Source organism: Aphelocoma coerulescens, chromosome 3 (genome assembly GCF_041296385.1).
Source record: "Aphelocoma coerulescens isolate FSJ_1873_10779 chromosome 3, UR_Acoe_1.0, whole genome shotgun sequence".
Taxonomy (NCBI): Eukaryota; Metazoa; Chordata; class Aves; order Passeriformes; family Corvidae; genus Aphelocoma; species Aphelocoma coerulescens.
Window position 1 is genome coordinate 78,065,655 of NC_091016.1, and position 21,499 is coordinate 78,087,153.

The window sequence follows — 21,499 nt, forward strand, 5'->3', positions numbered from 1 at the left end:
AAGCCTCTAACTTTTCTGCATGCAGATTTTATCCAATTAGTTCGGAGGCAGAAGTAGAGTTTCTTGACTTGATTTTTTCTTTCCAGGCCAAATGCCTGCAAGCTAGGGAGGGAAATGGATGGCACTGGAATAATAACCACCTTCCCTGAGTTTGAGCAAAGCAGTTAAGACCCACTTTTTTTTCAGTGTTTTCATAAACTCTGCCAAGCTGTACAAAAGGTGATGGGAGAGGAAGGGGTGTTCATTTTTTTTCTTTATTCCTTGATATGCCCACTCTTCTTCTCAACTGCTAAACAGAGAAAGCAAGCAGAGAAGAAGATGCTTACATTTGTACTTTTTTGTTAAAAAATGTCTGTTCCTAAAATCTCTCACAACAGCCTCCTCTGATTTGTAATGATGCTTTTTTTCTTTCTTTTCTCCCCACCATGAACCCTCCACTCAAATGAAGTCTGAGCATTATAATATCAGATGTCTGCTTGCTAATCAGGACTTAGAGCAATGTGATCCAGTTTCCATGTTCTAGAGGAATATTTATTCAGTTATTCCTTAATAGAAATTTTAATTTCGTAACTGTTTTTCATGTAATGATGACCAGTAAAAATAATTTGATTTAAGAAGCCATTTCCCTTTTGTTTCCTGTTTATGCCAACAGCATCTTTCAGGAGAGGTGCTGGCACAAGACTTGCTGTTTCTGCAGCTGAGGCAGGTTTTCACAATCAGTAGTGCAGGGCTCCAAGTCATCTGTGTATAGCTGTGAAGTTACTCATCCAGCAGTAATTTCACAGATACCTCTCTGGTGGAAAGTTCAGCCATGTACTTGGGGGAGAATGGGACTTAAAAGCAGTTCAAATTTAGTCTGGCTTCACTGGTGTGGACACCTGGGCACTGAAAATTGTGTTCTTCTCCATTTGCTGCACAGTTACCACTCCCAGCCCTGAACACCAGCAGAATCCTTGCTCCTCCATCTTCTAGGAGTTTACAAACTAAATGTTTTAATGTCGTTGTTAGTCTGTGCTCCACGAATTATTCTTTCAAAGATTTTGCCTCAAGGAAAAATAAGGCTTAGCTGTCATTTGAAATTTACTCAGGGTTGCCAAAATGATGGCATTTGTCACTTTTGCTCTCCATCTTCTTTAAATGGGCCCTAGTGTGTGTCAAGCTGGATATTGTGTTGGCTTCCTTCTTCTCCCTCTTTGTTCTCCTAGAGAATGCTGAGTAATTAATACAGCCTAAAAATGTCGTGTGGCACAAGCCCTTTTTTCCCTTTCTGTAGTTTTCAAACAAGGAAGCTGTCATGAACCTATGTGCATCAAATTCCAAAACCAGTTTGTTAAAACAAAATCACTAAGAGTTACTGGGTTGACCAATTTTTTTTAGGGCTGGATCTAAAATAATTGGCATGCTTCCTGTGTGCTTCTGTGCATTTCATGTTGTTGACCTTGTCTCCCTGAAGTCTGAATAGCCATCATGTAAGTGACAGTGATGTCTCTGAGCAGTCTGAGGGAGTCCTGCAATTATTTTAATATTTTGCATAATACCAGTGGAATTCAATAATTAGTTGTGAAGGTTCAAATCAAATTACCCCCTTCCCTAAACCAGGAAAAAGGGTGGAAGTTGGTGATAAATATCAGTAGAGAGAGAAAAAAGTGTAACATAATTTGTTGTGTTTCAGCCACTAATTATTTCTTTCCCTTTCTCTCTTATTTTACAGGGCATGTTTTCAAGCCAGTTGTGAGGAAATGTGGTGAATGTAAACTTGCTCTGTTCAGGGGGGAAACTGTGGTAAGTGGTGCTGTCTTGATCAATTCTGGTTTTCAATGAGAATTTCAGAAAGATTGTTTTAGCTTTTTTCAGTCTTAATTTTTTTTTAGCTCTGGAAAATACAGAGATATAGTTGATTATACATGTTGTTCTTCCTCTGGTATGGAGACTCGCAGTATGAGAAGCACTGACAGAGAACAGCATGCTGGGCCTCAGGGCGAGGAATGTGTTTTCATTTGCTCCAGTGGCATCTGCTTATTGTGTTTGTAGCTGTTCCATTCTGCTGAAGAGTGGTTGAGCTGAAACTTAGAGCAGAAGAAATAAAAAGCCCTAATTTAAAAACAAGGGGTATAAAAAAAGCATACTAGCTGTGTAAGAGATCAGGAGCAAAAGTAATGCAGAGGGAGCACCTATTTCCCAAAGTGGTGGGGATGTCCAGTCACTCTACAGTCTTTCCACCTCTTCCCAGAATGTCTGACTGGCACCCTTGTCATGTCATGTGGAACTAAGATGGTTTGCTTATGTCTGAGAGATAAGGAGGTAGTTAATGTGTGCTACACCAGTTTCCTTATTCCTCCTTTCCATACCACATGACAAGCTTTGCTGCTTGTCTGACTGTACTGTATGCAACACTTCCAGAGGCATCAGCTTCCAACAGGCTTCTGATCCTCAGTGCTCTGGGAATATGGCACATCGTGTGTCTGTGCTGCTGAGTTGCACCACTCTGAAGTAGAAAGAGACAGAGAAGAGCAGGAGGTAATTAGTGACATGTCCCAACTAGAGGGAAGTAATTCAGAGAAAGCTCTTCCAACCTGCAAAAAATAAAGGCAGCAGATTTGGAGCAGTTTGTAGGCTCATCTTGCCTTTCCCTCTAGGAGACCGTCAGTATACACAGTTCTGGGTAGTACCAATCAATCATCCTTGGGAAAAGAAACATGTCAGCAGAGGACTTTGTCCCTGCTTTCCCTTGGCCAAACAGGGTTTGGACTGATGCTTTTTCTTTGGGCAGAATGTGCAGATTGCAGATGAAAAGTGGCTTATTCTCCACTGGCAGAAGACTTCAGAGTCAGATAGCCTGCAGGGTAGAAAACTGAAAATCAAAGACTGGTTCTGTGAGAACACTTGTTCTTTTCTACCATTTAAAACCCCCCAGATGTTGTTACATCATACAGAAAGATCTGGATTAGCTAACAGATGTTTAAATGTAGATCACTGCCTTCTGCAGAACATATACTCGTAGAGATAGAAAAAGATACGATAGTCAAGCCCAGAATTTCACAAAGAAGCTGGCCAAATGAGAAGTCCTGCACAATTTTACCTGAGTAAACCCTACTGCAGCTCATTCTTTTAAGTTATTTCCTCTCTTCGGATCAGCTTTTCTGACAATTTTGCGTGTTATAAGTTTGCATCTATATCCCTGTGAGAAATAAAAACAACAATTATTTAACTAGAATTTGGTTGTAGGGCCAGAGATGAGCCAGAGGCCAGAGCATGTGTTCATTAGTCCATGAGGTTTTGTGGTGACTTCCACAAAATGTTGTGACTTAACTACCAAAGAGGATAGGATCTATATCTAGTTTTCTTTTTGGTGGTAGTACTGATACTTTGATCTTAAAAGTTGTCCAGTGTCCTTACAAACTGGCTGAGCTCTGTGTGGGATGTGACAAAGTTCACAGGTGAAAGAGGAGAACTATTTGGAAATAGTGATGCTGTGTAACATCAAGGAAAAAAAAGTTTATCAGCAGACCCAGTAGTCGGATGGTTGCGTTCTAATTTCCCTTCAAAGATGCTTCAGCTGAGACCAGCCTAGTCTCCATGGCTGACCTTAACAAGAGAACATAGTTCAAGACCAGCAAGACGAAAGAGACAGAAGAACCATGCTTCTTAGAGTCATGGAATAATCCTGGCTGGAAAAAACTGCCAAGAAACTGCCAAGAAGCTTGTATAAACTGTTGTCTTGTCCAAACCCCCACTTGAAACAGGTCCTATTAGGTCAGGTTGCTCAGGGTCTTGATTTTTAAAATCAAGGGCTGGAAACTCTACAGCACTTCTGGGCATCTATTATGTCTGACCATCCTCAGAGTGAAAAAAGTGCTTTTTTGTTGCTCCTTGCTGTTGTTCACTGTCAGTCAGTGCAAACTCTGCATCTTCTCTGCCTGTGAGAGGGAAGTCTTGAAGAAGACCTCAAAATCAGGGAAGTTGCTTCTTGTGGCTCCAAGGAAATGTGGTGTCATGCAGATGCAGTAAACTTGCTAGTGAGGGAAAAAAAAAACCCACAATTTGATTCACAGAGGTTTTACTTGGGCAATGTTTCTCAACCTGTGGTTGATGTTCAGACTTGAAGAGCATGGCTGCTTGACTTGGTTGAATTTTGACATGTGGAAGAGGATTAGCTGACAAACTGATGCACCTGAAAACTGCCAGCTTGTCTGTCTTGCTTAGTGATGTAAGTCAATGAAAAGAGGCACTTCTCAGTGCTGGGTTGTAAACATCCTGGAATTTCTTCAAGTCAGTCTGGAGCTGGGTTTGTGCTCCAGGATTTTGCTCTAGAATTTGTTTTCTTGCAGCCATTAAAATACATAAACAGAGTGCAAATTTTGTTTGTTTTCAGAGCTGTTTTCACTCTTCCCACTTCACACTTTTTGCAACATCTTATTTTGAGGTAGAATAATCAGGGACCTTGAGTTTCTCATATGTAAGGATCTCTGAAATATCTCTGACCCCACTGTGTGTTTGCCTATGGCATTTCAAATTCCCAGAGAGTTTAAAAACAATTGCAAAAAACATAAGACAAGGAAACAGTTTTGCCCAGCCTCTGTCCCTACCCTACTGAATCCAAGAAGTACTGGGCATCAAGAGGACGTTTTGAATTTATCTTGACATAGCTCAGAGGCTCAGCAGTTATTTATTCATCTTGTATCAAAGTCCTCGAAAAGGTCATGCAGCCTCTATATCAAAAATTCATAATGGATTTAAGAGCTGATTAGAGACATATACTTGAATGCTGGGAGGGGAATCTTGGCTGAATTTAAAACTCCCTCAGCTAAGCTGATGACAGTGTGAGAAGACCCTTCATTTGATGAGATTTCTGTAAAGCAGCGTTGTGGGTGTCACAGCAGATACTCGTGTGGCACTGTAGGTTTGCACTGACCACGGCATGTGGAAGGCGGTCACGGCCACCCTTCCACATCAGATCCTTACACAACTGCAAGGAGTCACGAGAAGCCTGACTGATGTAGGACAGAAAACCTTGGGGTGATCTCTGTTGTGTTATTTCCCACAGTCACACTGCTCTTTGCCAGTCCACACTCCCCTAGAAGCTCCTGCCTTTCGTAACAGTTTTTGTATTTCTAAGCGTGACTTACACTGTGCAGTTTGGGGTTCTGTCTGTGTCCATCTAGACCCTGCAGCTGGTGACAGCCATCAGGATCAGGGGAGGATAAAGCTGCAAAGTGAATTGAGGGCCTGCTGTACCGTAAACCTGACCTGCATCTTTCTGTGCCGGGTGTGCCACCGTGCACTCATCCATTCCCTACAGATTTCCTCTTCCCAGAAAAGCTGTGAATGCTTCAAGCACAGGCCTTGATGTTGAATGTGTGTCTCAGGGCCTGGGAGTCCATGGCTCTTTTCCGTCTGAATTTAGGCAGGGATACATTCCCAGGTTGAGGGCTTTTTGATGTTTCAGCTGAAATCTGAGATGCTTTGCTTCTATTTGCACACTTCTCTGTAGACTAGAAGCAACTGCACATCTTAAACAATGGTTTCAGTTATTTCTAGTAGCTCAGATATGTCAAGGAAAATTTGGATTTCAGCTGCTAAGACGCTGGTCTGCTATTTTGGTTTTTTTCCCCCCTATTAGAACAGCCAATTTTTTCTTCTCTCTTTATTTTAAGGAGAAAAAGAAAAAAAAAGGCACGTAATGACTGCTTTGATTTTAAGAAATTATATAAAAACAAATTTTCAGCATCTTTACACATAGATAATTTGTTTGCCTTTAGAAAGATTGTGATGCTCTGTTCATTCCCGGGTGTCCGATTTGTATGGTACAATTATTTATATCCTTGATGTCTACCAAAAATGCTATTGCATTTCTCTTGGTAATTCTTCACACTTGTCAGGTTTCTGACAGAAAGTGTTATAGAGTAACTATGTATTATCTGTGCTCTCACTACAAAAAAAACCCTGACTTTTGCTTTATTACCTGTATTCTGCCATACCCACAAGAGGATTTGGCTGAGTCATTATCTGTTCTCTGTAATTAGGGCTGACCTGGTGCATTTTGGTCCTATTTCTAGCAGCTTTTAGTTTTCTGAAGTCAGTAATTTGGGCACTGATGCCTCACAGTGTCCTCCTGTTACATATCTTCATTATCTCTTCCTATGGGCTGAAGATGATCTTTCTCCTTAGGAAGGAAAGTATGGGAAAGCACTTGAACCTTTTTATATATTTGGGGCTTACCAAGATTTGCTATGCTATGCTATGCTTGTAATTCCTTCAATTTTAGTCTGTTTCTTTTCTTCCAGTCTAATCCATCCAGAAGATGTGCATGTTGATGCTGCTGGGTGTAGTAAATGTTAAATCTGGTCCACAAGATTTCTAAGCAATGTGGTTTATCCCGTGCCCAGAACTGCATGTGTCCAGTCCCAACCAGACTGGATTTAATCTGCTTTCTGTGAAGGATTGTTATACTTGTGTTCAGTTTATTAAATCAGATAACCCTACACAGCAAGGTTATGTTCCAGTCTCCTGCAGAAGAGATCTTTCTACTGTCTCAGTCTCTGTAATTTTCCGACATTTCACTGGTAATTCATTTAATATAGCTTTTTCTCCCTTCCTCCCTGCCAAGTTTGAGGTGATCCAATTGTTGGAATTACTCAGCAGAAGAGAGTTGATCTGTGGGCCATCTATGTGGATGCCTCTCCTGCTGTAGCCACTAGAGAAGAAACAGGGAAGGACAATTAAAACAGCAGATGGAACAGAGCACTTCACACAGCCGTATTTCCCAGCTCTCTTGGCTGGCTCAATGACAAGGATGTTTGCAGTGGGTCATGATGTTACAGCAGCTTGAATATCCATGATAGGATTAGCAAGTAGTAAATCAGCTGTGGGTTTTTTTAAATCTAGACAATAAGCCTTCCAATTGCTCTGTTGAAAGAAAAACATTACATTTTGAAAATTCAGATGTTGCTTTAGGGAGCGTTACATCCATGTTGCTCTCTTCTGTATGTGCCCTGGTGCAGTTGATAAAAAAGCTCTTGGTCCATCACACGGGTGTGTTTTACACCTTATGTTCCCCTTCCTCCCCTGCAGAGAACTGGATATAAACACGTACATGATTCAGGGCCATCCAACCCTTTAGGAGCTCAGAATCAGATACAGAACAGCTTGCAGCCGGTTTCATGTCCAGCTCTGGTCATTTAAAGTGTACGTGAAGCTTTGAGCAGGCAGGTGCCACCCAACTGGTCGTGGGATCCTGGAGCATTGTAGGTGGGATCTCCAGGGAATTTAGTTGCTAGGAAGCATCACCTCCTTAGTGAGCTCATGCAAATTAAGGTTTATTTTTTCAGAGGTTAGTAATTTAGTCATGTTTGGGAGTTTACTGCAGAGATCAAAACACAAAAGATTTTGCCTTGACACCTTGCACATTTATGGTCCAAATCACAAAACCTCTTGAGCTGTTCGAGGAGCGACCAGAAGCTTTTCACATGAATAAATCATCCCAGTTTCCCATGCCTTGCTTCAGAATTAGATTGAAAAATTTTGTCTGACGTCATGCCAAAAATCCAAAACGACAACAAAACAAGGGGAACAAAAAAGCCTCCCAGCAGACACCCAGCATGGAGAATATTGCCAAACTTGGGTCTGTTTATGCCAAGTTTATAATCAGGCAGCAACAGGGTCTTAGTAGGTAATGCTCTCAACCCACAGCTAATGAGCCCCGCAGCATAGGGAGTGAGGAACACTGTAGAGAGAGCGTGATAATGCTGTGTGTGAGACACAGATCATATCTGGGAATAAAAAGAAAGGAGAGCAGGATCTCTGGGCATCAGATAAGGCCATTTCTGTGGGTATTACTCTTACTAATGAAATAAATGTTGTAATGACAAATAGATCTATAGATATAGTGTAAGGCATGCGGACAGACGTAGATTTTCCTGACCCTAAGTGTGCTGTATTTTGCAGTACAGCCACAGCGCTGCTTTTCTTCTATAGTTTCTTTTATGAAATGCAGGAGGAGGGAGATAGTTAAAGTAATTTTCTCAAGATTAATTCTGCCTCATCAATACTTCATGGATTTAATAGATTTTAGAGTTACAGTCATTTGGGAGATTATTTTATCATCCAGGTTCAGTGGAGGTTGCTGAAACTAAGTGGAGGACAGAATGCATATGTGTGTGATACAGGATGCTGTGGTATCAAGCTTTAACTACTATGGGATTTGTTCAGGAGATTTCTCTGTGCTGTTTGTGAAGCTTTATGTTGGGCACTAAATACATTGCATATAGGCAAGTGATCTCTTCAACAAGAGTTTGGTGTGGATCTCTAGGCACAAGTGTCTGTTTCCGTCTCGTAGCATAAGCACGCTGCTGTAGTTCTTCATCTCTCATTACGTCTCCCTCTCATTTAAATGCTCATCTGGCACAAACATAATGAAACTGCATATAAAGGATCATGAGGAGGAGGAGAGATCTCATTTCAGATTACCAAAGCTGAATAATTTTGGACATTGATGTCCATATTTCAGACATTTATATTATCATTTTGCTAAGCGCAAAGATAAAAGAAAGCCTTGGACGCAATCCAGAAAAATCAAGAACAGAAACTAGTGTGTGTCTTGAGAACGCCTGCAGTGCTGTATCAAAATACCCATCCCGAAATAAAAATTAAGATGGGCGGATCCCGGTGCTCAATGATGGGGGATATTACTGCTTGAGGTGTCATACACCATTAGCTGAGGTAGAAAGCTCTGTTAGGGAGTGCTCTGTGTTGTTCTGCAGCTGCCCGGCTAGCAATGGGAAACAACATTTGTGGGCTCCAAGGGATTCTCTGCAGCCTCCACTGGTCTGGAATAGTGAGGTCTTCCCAAGACATATTATCGGGGAATTCACTGATGGTGAATTTTTAGAAAATATCCAGCAAGCTTAAATTCATTACAAGTTTGTGTTTGTGTTAGCTCTGAAAACCTCAGAGCTAACAGAGGCTTATACAGCCTTCTCATAAATAGTGTTTTGTCCTGTTGACCTTTATACCTGTTCAGCACCCACCTATAGGAGTATACCTAATATAGAAAGTCATATTGCTGCTATTGTTTTTAAGAAGAGAAAATAATAAAAGATTCAGCTGTGTAAATGTCATTCCTGCCCAGCCCGTTTAGTATTACAAGACAGGGAGAAGTCTGCTTTGAAATTTTCCCTCTGGCAAAAACTTGAAAAGCCTCGAATATTGTGTGCATCCTTGATCATGTCATGCAACAGTAGTAGTGAAAAATACAAAATCTACTATCTCATTCTGCTAGGGTTTTGAATGCTGTGCTGAGTGCTGAGCACTAGTCTTCCTAATCTTACAAGGTGGTGTTGAATCCTGTAACAACCTTTCAGAAAAGCTGTGCCATAGCCTCCATCATGGAAACATGGTGGGATGGCTTGCATGACTGGAGTGCTGCAATGGATGGCTACAGGCTCTTCAGAAGGGCCAGGAAAGGAAGTAGAGGAGGCTTTGCATATTAGGGAGCCTTCAGACTGTACAGAGTTGAGGATAGTGACAATAAGGTGTGGAGCACATGTCATATGAGGAGCGGCTGTGGGAGCTGTGTTGTTCAGCCTGGAGAAAAGGAGCCTCAGGGGGGACCTTATCACTCTCTACAGCCACCTGAAAGGAGGTTATAGCCAGATGGGGGTCAGCCTCTTCTTCCAGGCAACAAGCAATAGGACAAGAGGACATAGCCTTAAGTTGCACCAAGGGAGGTTTAGATTGGACTTTAGGAAGAATTTCTTCACAGAAAGGGTGATTGGGCATTGGAATGGGCTGCCCAGGGAAGTGGTGGAGTCATCATCCGTGGTGGTGTTTAAGGAAAGGCTGGACATGGCTCTTAGTGGCATGGTCTAGTTGAACATGGTGATGTTCGGTCATAGGTTGGACTCGACAATCTCAGAGGTCTTTTCCAACCTGATTGATTCTGTGGGATTCTGTGATTCTGTGATTTCAGACAGCATTGATTTACTGACATAAGTTTTGTGCTGTTACTTAATCGAACTGCATTTCTTACCTTGTATTTTATTTTATGCAAAATCATGATAACTAAAGGAAGTGACTTTACAGGCAGAAGGATAAAAATAGCACGAGACATTTTAGATTCTTTGTAAAATTATTAGTTAAAAATAGACATAGATGTTAAATAGGATCTGAAATGTTAACTGCTTTGATCCCTGGTTAACAAACATTCCCATTCATGCAGTTAAGATGCTACCCAGAAAGAAGACTCTGTGTGAAAGAAACGTCAATTGTACATGATAGAAACAGGATTTTGGGTCATCTCTTGTCCTCTTTTGCTGCTTATCAAAAGTTAAAAGTGGAACCTTTTCAGTGGGAACCTACACCAAGTTAAAGTACGGTATGCTTTAAGCTACTGGTTGCACTGGTCACCAGTATCTGTTACTGTGAGGGGTGCTGAGTCTGGTTAGCTGTAATTGGACAGAATCATCAGTCTGGGAAAGTCCTCCTTTTCCATGATATTTGTTGCTTGTGCGTGACACTTAAAAGTTTTTGTCCATTTTTTCCTCCTCTGCTAATTCCTCAATATTAGGGAATTAGTGTCTCTCTGCATGTCATTTACGATCAAACATAGTCCCCTTTCCCCCTATTTCTTTCCATTTACATCCTTTGGTGAGAAATATTTAGGCCACTACATGTCTTTATTCTTGTCAGACAGAGGTTGATGAAAGATCTGTAGATCTATCTCTAGAGCAGGGTATCTCAAAATACATGCTTAGACATATAGAAAGCAGAGACTGACAGCTGATAGATGGTGTAGACTTCTCATTGTTTTCTACCATGGCCATTATGCCAAATGTTTCAAAACACAGGGAGACAAATTCGTGTACAAGTGAAGGGGCATACTTTTTGGCAGGGAAAACAATGCAATATCCACTGTCCTATTTTTAAGATACTCTTTATTACTATTTTGGTATCTGCTAAATGCCTTTGTAGAAGCCCAAGATCATTCCATTTGCTTTTTTAAATGATTTTTTTTGTCTTAAGTTTTGCCCTCTAGCTGACTGTAATTACACAGGGAAGCTTAGTTTGAGTCTAACCACTGGCTTTTTGTGTGTCATTAGATGGTGTTGGGGGATTATCGGGCACAGTTGTAAACTACAGTATATGTCTTCATTTTCTTTTTTGGATTAGACTGTTTATAAGCCAAGTATTTCAGATGACAGAGAGAGAGCACTAGTCAAAGCTGACAAAGCAGAAGGAAAGCTTGTGTTTAACTACGAGGCTGTTAGCAGCAGCCTTTTGCTCACCCCAAGGAAGTAGGAGCATGCTGAAGACACTAGCTACATTACTAGTGTAAAACAGAATTCCTACGTGTTGATACTGAAATATTCATCATTCCTGTGTAGGTGCAGCATGTGCCTTCCATGTGTGTGTCACCCTGCACATGTGGTGTTGGTGTTACCCAGACACAATTACTTGTCTGGTCATGCGCGTGGAATATGCCATTGGTTACTGTCAGCAGTAGCGAATCTTGCACGGAACTGCGGCTCCTGTCGTGCTCTGAGCAGTTTCATGTGGTTTATGCTCAGTAAAAGATGTAGCACCCTTCATCTAATATCTCTTGCAGCAGTATGCAAAGAGACTATTTATTACATAGCAGGCAAAAAGCAGCCCAGCTTGAAAACACTTCAGAAGGTGGATGGGTGATGGGAAGAGCTCTGAGGAAGGAGCTCCGTTTCCAGGCAGAGAGAGGAAGCACTTGAGCTGCTGGCTGTGCACAGCCAGTGTCTTTGGGAAGAGCCCACGTTCACATCAGTTTTGTTAGTTTGCTTTTACCATCCGGTTTAGGTCCCCTAACCTGCATCTGCTTTTATCTATACTTTTCTGCATGTGTGATTTGGGTGAATGGATATGAAGCCTGAATTTTAAATTTTGTGAAAAACACAGACCTGTTACTCTGGTGCTGCAAGACCCCTTCTACAGCACTTGTAAGTTTCCAGAAATCAAAAGAAAATGATGAGGTTTGTTTTGAGGCATACGTTTGAGACAGCATTGAAAGTCATTTGTACTGCAGGGGACTTCTAAGTGCTGTAGGAAGTATTTCTGTTATTTAACATCAGTAGTTTCTATTACTGTATTAAATATTTCCCTGGTTGTGCTTCTGATTAAAGAAATAAAAAATTCCTAAGCTGTCACTTTTAACAACCTCTTCATCTCTAAGAAAACTCTTTGTCAATACTATGAGAGTCCAATACCATTCCAGGCCACCATCCTGCTTCAGCAGGAGCTGTAAGACTGCTGCCGTGTGAAGAGTTTTTGTGTCAAGTTATCAACACTGTTCTGCTTCCACTGTAACCAGCAATTCTCATGGTATTTTTTTTGCCCCAAATATTTCTCCTGTTTTTGAGGCTACTCATGAATGTAATCAATGTCTTGCTTGGCTCTTTTGAATCTCTTAAGTCTGGGATAAATTCCAGGAGCTCTCCAGGAGCTACACCAGCTTTAGGCTCCTCTGGGTTGGAGATGCTTCTACTTGTCTCCCAGACAAGAACTTTCCTTAACTATTTAAAACAAGAGAGGAAAAAAAATAACAAAAACACATAAACAAAAAAACCATACAAACAAACAAAAAACCAAAACAACAAAACCACACCAAAAACAGGTAAAAGCACAACATAAAACCATTTCCTGTTCCAGGGTGGAGAAAGAACACACCCCAGGCACATCTGGCAATTAGTTGTATATTTTCTTCAGGTTTTTAACCAGCTCTCATAGAAATCTGGGTTTTGATGGACAGTTCTCTAATGATGATGGACAGTGAGAGCAGCAAATTTAATGTACTCTGCAAGTCAGGGATGGCTGAAGTACCAGAAAACTGTGAAAGTCTGAGAGAAATGCCCTTGGAGCTTGCTTTGTCTGCTCACAACTTCCCTTCCTTGTATTGAACCAGTTTGAGTCCAGGTCGTCTGCCCTAGGCTCCTCTGTGTCAGTGGTGTGGGCGAGTGTGAAGGGAGCAGATTTTTAAAATATTTTTCCTTTTCTTTTTTTTTTTTTTTTATTTTTAACCCAGAGCACATGAGCAAAACAACAGGCTGTGTGCCAGTTGAAATCATGGTGGTTCATGCAAAGTGTCAAAGTAGCTGTTGGTGCTGTCAGAAATCCGTTCTTGGTTAGTTTGGCAAGACGTAAACTAGCAAGTGACTTTTCAGAGGTGCTTCTGTGATTGTGTGGCACGTAACGACACATTACTGTGTTAACAGGCTTGACTGTAGCTTGCTTGACATGTCCAGCAACCTCCAGTTAATCTTTCTGTAATTTACAGAAGTAATTCCTTCTGATGTTACTTGCTAGTATCCTGCAAGAGTCTGGAAATACCTAAGCCATCCTAATCCATTTGTTAAATTTTATAGGTGTTGCTTATCTTATGATTAAACAAAATACTGAGAAATTGGATTCTTCAATGCAGCCCAGTTAAATCTTTTGCAAGGGCTGCTAAAGCTTGCAAGTAGAAGGAACTGACACTGCAGATCATTTAAATCTGTATTATCTCATCAGTGGGTAATTTACAAACCCCACTTATTATGTAAATGTATTCAGTAACCAGAAGAAGGCTTAAGTATGTGAGAAATCATAGTTTTATGTGCTGTAAGTCATCTCACCTGTGTTATGTTTGTTCTGGGTGAAAAACAGTGTCTGACTGACTGGGAGCCTCTCCAGGGATCTCATCCTCAAATCTGCAATGCTGTGATTTACAGGAACAGCCTTGTGATGCCTCTTGAACCTTTTAGAGCTTCCTGTTTCTTTCTTGGTCTTTCCAGGACTAATATAATTTTAGCTACTTCTTAGCAATTAGATTAGGCACAGGCAATTTCCTTGTAAAATTGCCTGAGTAGGTTCTTCCATAAACTGTAATAAACTTGTTGTGGCTCAGCAATGTTTGGCAGAATAATTAAACTGGACTTCAGCACCACAAATAGGTTTGTAGTTGAAAAACACAGATCTGCTCAGGTGCTTGTTTGAGTTTCTATAAACACAGTCTCTGTCATGGCCATATGTGTCTTCTATTTGTGGTTTCTGCTGCAATCTATGCATCCTTCACTCTGGAGAATCATGTTTTAAGTACATTGGATGATAAAGCCCTTGTGCCTCTTATCCCACAAATGTGCCAATATTAGATGGTTTCATGTTGATGTGTGCCATGTCTGTCTTTGGTGTTTATTTTAAAATAATATCCCCGATTGTGTTTATTTTAGAATCATTTATTTTAAAACAATACCCTTGAATGTTCAGGGATCTTAAGACAGAGGAAAGAGAGCATTTAAAGATTTCTTAAAAATCAAGAATCACCTTTGTGAGCATCTTTCCAAAATTATCCTGACAACTGTACAAACCTGACAATTTCTTTTTCATGCAAGGGCTGTATTGATTTTGTGCAACATGACATGTTCTGCTAGGCTTTTGTGCAAAAGAAACTGTGCTAACCTCCTGCCCCTTCCCCTATCAACCTCATCACTTTCTGACTGCATGTGTCTGGTGCCCCTGCAGCTATCCCCATAAACACAAATGCCCCTTTAAACATCATATCTCAAGCATTTTCCTCGTCGTTTCAGAGAGCACATAGAAAGCAGAGTGTCCCTGTTCACACAGAGACATACCCTTACATTTCCAGCCAGTAGTCTGATTGCTTACAAAAAAAAAGTGAAAACCCACCCATGGGTAATTAGTACTGTGTGTGTAGTTAATCGATTTAAAGTTAAATGCCAATGGTGCTGCTGAAAGGTCGTACTAGGTTTTCAAAGCAATAACTTGCTTTGAAAAAAATCTGGTTTAGTGAAGACCTCTGGTCTCTGAGAAGGGATATTGGTTCTTTGTGCACTGCCTGCAACAAAAGAAAACCTGGGGGTGCAGTTTCCACAAAGGATGCTGTAAATTTTATTTTCACCTAGATCATGGGGTTTCTGTGTTGATTTTAAGGGAGAAGCCCTTCAATGTAAGGAAGCAGCTGTATCTTCTTACAGCAAAAGGAGCTGGTGTGCCAGTGGTCTTGTGGGTGAGATAGGAACCTCATCTCCTGCTTCCTAGTCCATCATCCTCATCATTAGATGATTCTGCCTCCCAGGCAGACTGATTACTTCATATTTTCATTCATTAATGATTTATCAGACAGCTCCTCCCCTAAAGGCTCATCTCCTCTCTTATACTCACAGCCCACACGCAACCAGCAACATGTAGCTGCCAGCTGGCACTCTGGCTTTGGGAGAGCAAGATGCTGATAGCTCTTCCCACATCTCCTGCTGCCCCCTCCTCCCTTCCCTTCCCAGCTGCTCTGCTCACCTGCCTGCTCCTTGGTGGCTTCTTAGATAGCACCCAAGCCATGAAATCTCCATGTGTCCTGTCCTCCTATGCCCTCCTCCAATCTGATTGTTTAAGGTGCTTTTCCTAACTCTTTTTTAATTAAAAACAGTAGAAAGAGAGATGAGGTGACCCCACTTGTAATGCAGCCGTGCTTGTGTCTCGGTTATGGAAAGAGTGGCCTCTCGCTTTGGTGAGAGGGTTTGCTCAGTGATGACTTAGATTTTAGTAGAGAAGCAGGAGTGCCGGGGGAAGACTGAGCGAGCTGTGTCTGTGAGCAGGAAGGCGTGGGTTGGCAACAGTTTCAGGTTTTGCTATCAGGTGCTTGGCACAACAGCTCTGTTGAAATCCCTCTCCAGTTGTCTGTGTGAGAGAGTGATTTTTATCACATTGCTAAAGATTAACTCTATTCTTGTTCTCTGTTCTGCTCCCAGGAATCAGGCATGCTCTGAGGTCTGGGAAAGAGAGTCCAAATGAATTCTCATGATGAAAGGGGGGGAAATCCAGAATTGTTTGCTACTGTCCAACTTGTCCACTGCAGGCAGGTGGTGACTGAGAGCAGTGGGAACAAGGGCTGCAGGACAGGAGGAAAAAAATATAAGCTAGGAGAAAAGGAATAAATGAAATTCCCTTGAGTCATTTATACATGAATGTATAACTCTTGAGTGCTTAATCTACTCTTGGCAAGTGGTGACTGATAACTAATTTTCTCTCTTCCCTCTCCCACACCCTCTCAGCATCTTCAGAAAGGACGTGTGACAGGACTAATAAATCTCATTATTTTAACAGGTTAAAATGGAAATTATGGATTAAAAGTGCTATGGATGCCTCAGTAGAGAGAAACTGACTGTTCCTAAGACGCCTAAAGTATATTTTCACTTGCACTGCTTTTGAGATCTTTCTGAATTATTCAGGCCCCTCCACTTACCTCTTTGGCACAACACTTTTAAGTAAACCAGTGTTGAAGGCATCAGCGTCCAGTTGAGCAGCCTTGTTGCTCCTACTGCTTGAGGATAGCTAAAGCCTGACATTGAGTGAGCTCAGGCTTTCGGGGAAGTCTGGGTCTAAATCTAGATTGTATTATCTTTACTCTAGGTCTCTGAGTTGGAGCTCTGTGCTCTGTTTTAAGGAAGGAGATGGAAGGTGAAGGGGAGTTCAAGCTGACACACATAATGGTGCTGCAAGACTGATCAATTTGGATGCCTTTGGCTTTAGAGCAGAGAGAGGTGCGTGAGAACAGTAGATGGTTGTGTTCTTTATGCAGCCAGGTGTCTGAAAAACCGGTGTCAGCTGTGAGGGTGTAGGAATTCTTGCTGCTCTGTGGTCAGAGGAGGCTTCAGGGCTCCCACGGAGGGGGTGGAAGGCCATAGCAGGGCTCTGCTCACACAGGCTGAGGGGAGAGTGCATTGTATGGTGACTCAGGTCAGAACGGGGAAAACCAAGAGCAACAGCAAGTAACTTATTTCAAGGGGTAGTCTGTGAGCAAAGCAGGGACTTGGAACATGGGCGTTGCAAGCCTCTAGACCAAGGACACAGCCCATTGCTTGCTGTGAGACTGGTGCATTCTGGAACTGTGGATGAGGATGGCAACCGAGATGGATAAAGCACTTCATGCATTAGCAGGTGTGTCAAAACTTCTTCCAGGTCTCTCTCAGTAAAACCTGGCAAACCTGGCACACAACTGTCATCAGAGCTAAGGGCTTGTTGCCAGGGGAGATTCCCGTCAGTAAAGCCGAGTGTAAACTTACAGCACCTGACTACTTCATTCTCTGTTCTCTGTATGTGGGGTGTGTTACCTTGTGCATAGGGTGCATTCAGTGTGCAAGAAGTTGCTGTAATGCAAAGAGTGTGCTCTGAATTTCCACCTAGTGCTAGCTGTCTTGGGTAAAGCACAGTTTACCAAGCAGTTGTTTGGTTTTTCTTGCATCCCATCTCTTAGCTTTACCACTTGGATTGGAGCACAGGACCTAAAAAAGAGGGAATTTGAACCACACCTTTTCCCTGCAAAATGTGGACTCTGCTTTTGTTACCTTACTGAATTGTTGCATTTGTCTCCATCTTGTAGAAGGAGTGAGAGGAGGATTTTTGTAAGTGCAGCAGGTCTTTATATGACCTGGCAGAATCACAAACTGCTGCGGTTAGAAAGGGCATCTGGAAATCATCTCCTCCAACCCTCTGCTCAAACCAGGGCCAACTTAAAGTTGGTGTCTCAGAGTCATATCCAGCTGGGGTTTGCATATCTCCAGCAATGGAGACTCTACAGCCTCTCTAGGCAACCTGTGCCAGTGTTCAACACCCTCATAGTACAAAAGCTTTTTTGTCTTGTTTAAACAGCATTTCCTGTGCTTTAATTTGTGCCGATTGCCAGTCGCTGGACACCACTGCAAGGTCTTGCCTTGTCTGATTTACTGCCTCCCATGAGGTATTTATACAGATGAGTAAGATTGTCCTGAGCCTTCTCTTCTCCAGGCTGAAGAGTCCCAGCTCTCACCCTTTCCTTACAGGATGGTGCTCTAAACTGTTAACCATCTTTGTGGCCCTTTTACTGGATCTGCTCAAATAAGTCCATATTTCTTCTGTACAAGGGAGCCCCAAATTTTCAGGAATCCCTGAAGTGAATCCAGTGCTCCAGTCATGTCTTACCAGTGCTGAATACAGGGGAAGGATCATATTTCTCAACCTGCTGGAATTGCTTTTCCTAATGCAAGCCAGGAGGTTGATGGCCACCTTTGCCATAAGGGAGCATTGCTGGCTCGTGTTCAACTTAGTTCCAGCGGGACACTCAGATTTTCTCCTGCAGTGCTGCTTTCAAGATGGACAGCCCTGGATTGCCTGAACCCTGCTGATTCAGGTTGGCATTTTCAGCTTTTTCTCGTGTTTAACATGTCTGTGGCAGCTATTTCTTTGCACAGAGTATTTGGTCATTTTACATAATTAAACTATTGAACTAATTAAACTATCATCCTGAAATCGTGTCCTGTGGAAAGCAGTTCACAAAAGAAGGCTCAGTGAGGCTTGCACCAAAATGGAACATGTAACCCGTCTAACATATTGGGGTTTATTTCCTCCCTTTTTCTCACGCTTAAATGTAAAATAAGCATTATACTGAAGGAACCAGGCAAAGGCTAATTTGCCTCATTTGAATGTGAAAAGGAGCCCACATCCTTCCTGTGCCCTGCAAAGAATGCAGAAAGACTTCACAGAGAAAACAGATGTACTAATATGTATCACTTGTTGGGGGCAGGGGGAATCCAAGGTGCTGCCATTAAAGCAATGCTGAACTCTTCTCTTTTGCTTACGTTTGTGCTCCTGGCATCTGAAAAACTGCTCTGAAAAAAATACATACAAAAGGAAACATGGAGCCTCACTCTTCATGCTTCAGCTTCAGGGAAGATGGTTAAGTGTCCAAATGCAAACAAAAAGCAGAGGCTGCAGCCCAGGCATAGGGAAATCTCCTGCATTTCAGAGACAATATTGCCTTACCAGAAGAAAACACTACTGACATCATAAACAAAACAAACATAACTTTTGGAAGTATCCCTTGATTTTATTTGCATTTTATATACCTCTCTTAACACGGAAATATGAAAGAGTTAGTCATGTTAGCTCACAAAAAATGCAGGATAGAGTGGGGAGTTTTAATGGTCTGATGGTTTTTAGCATGGGAGATAGAGAACAAATGAACTCAGATGTTATTTCTACAGCTGTGCAATCAAAGTCAGAGTTCTGTCCTTTCCTGACCCATCTGTTTATCGCTTTCCAAGAACTTTGGCATTGAGCAGTTAGCACTGACTGGTCAGCTTGTGAATCTGCTGGTGCTCATAACTTCCCAAATTCAGCAACTGGCCTGATGCAGATTTGGCCCTGTAGCAGTATAGAGTCTCTTGCCAGCTTTTAGCTTGCAGACAGGAGGCAGTAGCATGTGGCCATTTATAATTTATTACATACAAGTATTGTCAGTCCCAGTAATAAATAGGATATGTGTAGGAGAATGCTTTAAAGTTTTCTTTTAAAAGGCTATCTCAGACTTCCTAAATTAAAAACTGGTTTTCCAAAAGCAGAGAAGTGTAGCAGTTACTTGGATTTTTTTGTTCCGCAGTGGTAGCTGAGTAACATCCATGGGGGGGTGCAGTGCTCAGTGAAGATGTTGTGCTCTTTTCCTTAAATGCAGTACAATGGACATTTTCTTACAGTGTGCAATACTGAGGTTCACTTCAAAATTGACATTTCCTGCTTGATCTGCTGTTTGCACCTTTGGAAAGTGTTCATTCAGAGGAGTTTAAATCTATAGCACTGATACACAAATATCTGGCCACGGATGAGACAGGCTCAATAACCTTGAAAAGAGAAATTTTAAGCCCACTTACCTAAATCACTTAGGTGAGCGTGAAGGGAGCACAACAGCTTGAGGTGTTTGAGTTGCAATTTAAGTGCTGGCTTGTTTTGTACAATCAGGGTAAATAAAATCTTGGCCTTGAACTGGTATCTGTGTATTGGAACAAACATCTCAATGCAGCACACTGCAGAAGGAAGGAAGCAGAAGAGAAATTAGATCACTTTCCTGCATTATTTCTTGTAAGTGTAGTCTTCTTACGTATGGAACACACATTTCCTGTTGTAAAAATATTGTAGCAGCCTGCAAGTAGCCAAAAAACAAATAATCTGCTGTCGCTGAAAGCTGGAGTCAGAGGTGCATGTGTAGAGGGAAGTATTGGAAGACTGCAGATGATCAGATCTCTCATGCTCTGAGAAGATAGTGAGCGTGAACTACATAACCACTGCTGTGATTGTCCTAACAGCCGTGGCTTTACAATGGGGAAGAAATGATAGACTGACTCTTCATACAAATGACAGTGTAAAGGTGTGAGTGCATTTGGTTCTTGCTTTTTGTTTTGCATCATCTGTGCATTTAGACAGAACCATGTGGGTATCTTAATCCTCTATTCTTCATGTGCCTTAATCCTGGAGTGTATGTGCTTTCTTTATCACTGTCTACAGTGATACGGGTTTGTACTCATATTCCACACGTTCTGTTACAGCACCATTAAGTCCCAGCTGTGCCAGCTGTGTTTTGTGATAGGAGCCACAGAGGTGAGAATCCAATTCAATAGCAGAATCACCAATCATAGAACTGTTTGCATTGGAAGAACTCTTAAAGTTCATCTACTCCAACACTCTTGCCCTGGACAGGGACACCTGCCACTAGACCAGGTTAGTCAAAGCCCCATCCAACCTGACATTAAACATTTCCAGCAACGGGACACCTGCAACTTCTCTAGGCAATCTGTTCCAGTGTCTCACCACCCTCATTGTAAAAAAATTCTTCCCATGTTTAAATCTACCCTTTTTCAGTTGAAAACAGAATTTGAAAAAAACTCACTGTAGGTCCTGGTAAAGCCTTTCTCTTCACGTTTCTTATAAGCCTTCTTTAAGGCTGCTCTAAAGTCTTCCTGGAGTCTTCTCCCTGCTGAACAACCCCAACTCTCTCAGCCTGTCTCCATAGGAGAGGTGTTCCAGCCCTCTGATCATCTTCATGGCCATCCTTTGGACTTGCTCGAACAAATCCAAGGTCTGGTGCTGGGGATCCCAGAGCTCGATGCTCTGGTGAGGTCTCACACCTCACCTCCTGGTGAAGTCTCACAAGAGCAAAGTAAAGGGACAGAATCACCTCCCTTGACCTGCTGGCCATGCTGCTTTTGATGCAGCCCAGGATTCAGCTGCTTTCTGGACTGGAGTCACGTGTTGCCAGCTCATATCCAATTTTTCATCCACCTGTACCCCCAAAGTACTTCTTCACAGGGCTTCTTTCAGTTCCTTCATCCCCCAGTCTGTACAGATGCTGGTGATTGCCCTGACCCAGGTGCAGGACCTTGCATTTGGCCTTGTTGAACTTCACAAGATTCCCACAGTCCCACCTCTCAAGCCTGTCCAAGTCCCTCTGGATGGCATCCCTTCCTTCCAGCGTGTCAGTGGCACCACTCAACTTGATGCCATCCACAAGTTTGCTGAGGGTGCACTCGATCTCACTGCCTATGCCACTAATAAAGATCTTGAGCAAGGTAGGTTTAGATGAGGTATGAGGAAGAAATTCTTTACTTTGAGGATGGTGAGGCACTGGAACAAGTTGCCCAGAGAAGCTGCCCAATCCCTGGAAGCGTTCGATATTCAACCC

General features: G+C 42.1%; 1 protein-coding gene across 4 annotated transcripts in view; it reads left to right on the top strand.

Annotated features, from left to right (window-relative positions):
* Positions 1-21,499, top strand: part of FYN (FYN proto-oncogene, Src family tyrosine kinase) — a 137,751-nt gene that overhangs the window by 59,257 nt on the left and 56,995 nt on the right. For all 4 annotated transcript variants that reach the window (XM_069010963.1, XM_069010966.1, XM_069010965.1 and 1 more), the window contains exon 2: positions 1,712-1,782. The gene's annotated coding sequence lies outside the window, so the exon portion shown is untranslated. The remainder of the gene's footprint in view (positions 1-1,711; positions 1,783-21,499) is intronic.